This window comes from Schistocerca americana, chromosome 5, assembly GCF_021461395.2.
Source record: "Schistocerca americana isolate TAMUIC-IGC-003095 chromosome 5, iqSchAmer2.1, whole genome shotgun sequence".
Lineage (NCBI taxonomy): Eukaryota > Metazoa > Arthropoda > Insecta > Orthoptera > Acrididae > Schistocerca > Schistocerca americana.
In genome coordinates, this window is record NC_060123.1 from 84,552,915 (window position 1) to 84,557,838 (window position 4,924).

A 4,924-nucleotide genomic window follows, 5' to 3' on the forward strand; every position below is an offset into this window, starting at 1 on the left:
TTGAAATTGTACTTCTGTTTCTACGTTAGTCTAGACAGCCCCCAAATTTGATAATGTCAAACATATATAGAAGAAATTTATATCAAAATCTTTATACAGAGTGGTTCGTGAAACAATCGCGAAAGTTCAGCTTGATGGAATGATAGGTTCTTAAGAGTGTCATGAATGCATACAGCAGAGAGAGGTCTTAAAAGCAAAATGTCGACACAAAATAAGTGAAACGATGCAGAGGTAACAGTCTGATAGCCGCACTCCATTCTCACTAACTAAATGCTCATACAACGCATATGCGGACCATGCAGTGAATTGTAGCGGAAGGGGGGTGGGGGTGGGGTCTCTCGCAGTTCTCTTGCCTCTTTATCTTTATCAGATATCTTTATGTTAGAAGTCTTTTGTTTTCAACGTTTCAAAAATGGTACTTGTCTTCTGAAATTACTATTGCTTTAAATTCCAAGAGTACCATTGAAACAATAACACTTTATGTCGTTCATAATTGTAAATCATTTATAGAAAATGGTTTGGCCGTATTCGTCTATATTTTGTCATTGTTTACCTTTATTTTTGATTTTGTACTAAGTATGAGCCATTTACATGCATATAACATAATTTGTGAAAAAATTGTATGGATTACTGGTCCATTCGTAGCATCAATACAATTGTAAACATAGCACAGGAAAAGGTGGAGGGAAGTGCCTCTGTGTTAAGGAGGAAAAAGCGCGCGCCAATGGAAATGGTGGGCAACGGCCTTGCCGCAGTGGATACACCGGTTCCCGCGAGATCACCGAAGTTAAGCGCTGTCGGGCGTGGTCTGCACTTGGGTGGGTGACCATCCAGGCCGCCATGCGCTGTTGCCATTTTTCAGGGTGCACTCAGCCTCTTGATGCCAATTGCGGAGCTACTCGACCGAATAGTAGCGGCTTCGGTCAAGAATACCATCATAACGACTGGGAGAGCGGTGTGCTGATCCCACGCCCCTCCTATCCGCATCCTCCACTCAGGATGACACGGCGGTCGGATGGTCCCGGTAGGTCACTCGTGGCCTGAAGACGGAGTGCAATGGAAATGGTGGGAGGCGCGTGGAGAGCGAACCAAATGCGGACAAAGCATCAGTCAGCAGTCAGCCGTCACAGTGAGCACACCTCGCAGCGCATATAAGGCTAAAATGTACGCAACTCCATGGAAGGGTTGCCTCGAATAGTCACTGGCTCCGACAGTATATAGACGTCAAATGTGTAAACAGTGCTCCATGGTAATAGTTGCTTAGTGGATGAGACATATGTGAGATTTGCAACCGCTGAGTCTAAAACCGCACAGTAGTCAAGGAGACCGAGGTAGAGCTTCGGCTAGTCGCCTCCAGCATTGTAAATTGCATGTGCCAGTATTTACTGTGGAGTATTTTTATCAATGTAGAATATACGAGAGCGTGATGAAAGGTAATGCCTCCGAATATTTTATGTGAAAATTCTTAAAACATTTTAAATAAAACTAACTTTATTACATTCTATGTGTTTATTTTCTATGTCTGCATATTTATTTCTCAACATAGTCACCCGGACGATGAAGACATTTCGGCCAACCAGGGACCAGGTTGTCGACACCGTCATTGTAGAATGTTGCACTTAGTTGACGGGGTCACAACGTCACCTCTGATTGCACTGCTTCACCATTGTCAAAGCGAAGTCCTCGAAGACGTTCATTAAGTTCTGGAAACTGATAAAAATCAGAAGGTAATTGAATTTTTTGTGATGTGGTGCTACAGAAGGACGTTGATAATTAGGTGGACTGATAGAGAAAACATGGAACACACGACAAGAAGAAGGGACAGAATGATAGGACATGTGTTAAGTCATCACGGAATAACTCCGTGGTAGTAGAGGGAGATGCAAAGGTTAAAAATTTTAGAGGAAGACAGGGCTTGGAAAACATCCAGCAGATAGCTGATCGTCTACGGCGTAAGTGCTAGTCTGAGACGAAGAGGTTGGCACAGGAGAGGAATTCATTGTGGGCCGCATCGAATCATTCAGCATGCTGATGACCTAATTAGAATGTTCGCTTCTGACTATCAGTTTTATTTAAATCACCACGGTTGAAATTTCGACCTGTCGGTCATTTATCAAGTGGAAGCATTTGCACCTACACATTTCGCGACATACAAAAATCTTAAATTCTATTGTCAAACACGGTTCAAGCTGTGGCATCCAACAACACATCTCTATCATCTTGCCCATCTGAGTAAACCAGTATACCGATGTCCACGCGTTCCTACTTCATTACTACTTAGTGAATGTGCGCAGACGCGAAATCTTCCTCTTGAAAATGACGATTCGTTTTATAGTGGCCCTAGGGTGAGTGGCCAGTATTGTGTAAAGGTTGAGGTGCGGCGGGAGAGGGAGATAGTGGTACTGGCTGGTGGCGGATAAGAGACCAAGGGTGCAAGGTAAAACACTTGTATTCAAGTTGTGCTACAACATTCGTAGTACTGTGGCGTCATGAACACGCCTGCTCGGGAGTGGGGTATTAAAGCTCAGTTGACGTCTTCAGAAGCCGGCTGCCACCAGCCGAAAGAAGCACTCGCTGTCACGTTCCAGCTGCTTTCAAAAATGTAAGCAACAGTGTGGCCATTGGAGGTCACACTTCCCAAGGTGGTCATTTGGTTTTAACTATCGCCTCCAAAGAATAAAAGTAAGTAATTGCTTTTTTTGTAGTTAGGTACGTACCTGCTGTCCTGGCACACACTTAAATCTCCGCGCCACAGTACCTCAGCTCGACGCTAGAGGAGCCAACAGAAAATGGTGGAGCCTATTGATAAATATTTACTATCAAAAACAGCCTTCATCACAATTTTTTTATTACGGTGACCGGTTTCGACCGCTACTGTGGTCGTCTTCAGACCAATGAGTAAGGACCTCCTTCTGCTGGAGAATAAGTTATCGATCACTGTTCACTACCACAATGTATTTAAAAGTAACCTATTGATAAAGATGGAGCATCGTGTTAAAATTGTTTTTCGCCATTTGAAGGGAGACAACGTTGGAATAATCCGTGCTGATGTGGTGAAAGTGTACAAACGACAATACAGTACCATACAGTACTCTGCTAAGGAGGCGCAGACGCTTCCACTGCTGTCAGACAAGACTGAATGAGGAAGAACGAAGTGTAACAGGTGTGTAGCCTTGGGCGATTGGTTTTCTGTTGGAGGTCGGTGACGGAGCGGGAGAAGAAAACAGTCCATCACTTTATTGAAGAACACGAACAGACATGGTTCAACGCAACAGAAACAGGTAGACTGCAGGTGACGAGAAGTAATCCTGGGATTACAGCACTCTGGTACTGGCATGTCGACATGCGTGTTCCCTGTGGCCTATAGCGGCGACCCTGTTACCACAGTATGCTGGCAGAGGATGGCTGATGACTATGGGGTGGAGATGCGGCAACGAGGTGGCGTCCCTAGACCTGGGTTGGATGGTCAGGCAGCGATCGTTGGTTCGCGGCCCGGTGGAAGCACTGTCATAGGTGGGTGACGACCCCCTCGACGACCAGAGGGCCCAGCAGTGCTGACGGGCTGCTTCTGGTGGTTGGAGTCCCGTTTCCACGCGCTGACAGTTGCGGAAGGGCCCCTGTACCAAGGCCGCATCGAAACATGTGGATCAGGGTCGATGGCCAGTCGATCATGCTACGTGAGTCCGATTGACGTCCCCGGCACGGAAGCGCTGGCGGTGAAAGCCGTTTCTGTTGAAGCTACTGAGCTGGCAGGGCATTGGCCGGTAACTGCGGCCTGGTTTCAGTTGCTAGGCTGCGGTCCCAGCTGTCGGTGTTTGCGCCATACACAAATGTCCGGCCAATCCAGGTGACTCCTTTCGCCACCTAATCACGATAGGCGAGAGTGCTCGGCGTAGCACCGCGAGACCGAGACAAAGTAGTGAGGCAAGCAGTGAAAACATATGCATTCGCACCTACCGAAAGAGCCAGGAGCCCAGACGTCAAGGGCGATATGAAACATATGCATTCGCACCCACCGAAAGTGCCAGGGAAACGTATGCATTCGCACCCACCGAAAGAGCCAGGAGCCCAGATGTCACCGGGCGATATGATTCTGAAAGTTTTTGGGCCCACGATGGTTCGTAGTACATAGCTTGTGAACTTAAGGGGCAAACCGCCACACGTCGCCGAGTGCAAACCTCCTGACCAGAAGCATCGTGATAAACTGTTTTTTTTTTTTTTTTTTTTTTTTTTTTTCCACCCCAGCTCATACTGCACAGCACACAGTCAAGCACTCTGCTACTATGAGCTCTCACGTTTTGCGTCACCCCTCCCCACATGGCAGCCGGTGCCTTCTTCCTCTTTCCTTGGCTGAAGAAACCATTACCTGAGACGCATTTCTATAACGACCATGTGTCATTTTCGAGATTGAGCGTTTCCCGAAGAGCCTAATGCATATTTCTGCAACCAAGGTCTCCGACAAATCGTCCATCTCTGTTAGTTATGCGTCGCACTTAAGGGTGAATATGTAGAGAAATGCTGACACCATCACTGAGTTTCGTTATCGCAGCTTGATTGTTACGAGGTGGTTCAAATGGCTCTGAGCACTATGGGACTTAACATCTATGGTCATCAGTCCCCTAGAACTTAGAACTACTTAAACCTAACTAACCTAAGGACATCACAAAACACCCAGTCATCACGAAGCAGAGAAAATCCCTGACCCGCCGGGAATCGAACCCGGGAACCCGGGCGCGGGAAGCGAGAACGCTACCGCACGACCACGAGCTGCTGACTACGAGGTGGTTATTGACACTTTGTGACTCCACTTGTAAGATGAAAGTAGATATCTTATTTGCGTCTTCTGTCTGCTTTGCTTGGATACCATTCCCCATCCTTTTCAAACGCACCCAGATAAATATGTTAAGGGCAAGTAAGAAATTTT

General features: G+C 46.7%; 1 pseudogene; it reads left to right on the plus strand.

Annotated features, from left to right (window-relative positions):
• The first annotated feature begins 736 nt into the window (after positions 1-736).
• Positions 737-854, plus strand: LOC124617158 (annotated as a pseudogene).
• The last annotated feature ends 4,070 nt before the right edge of the window (positions 855-4,924 follow it).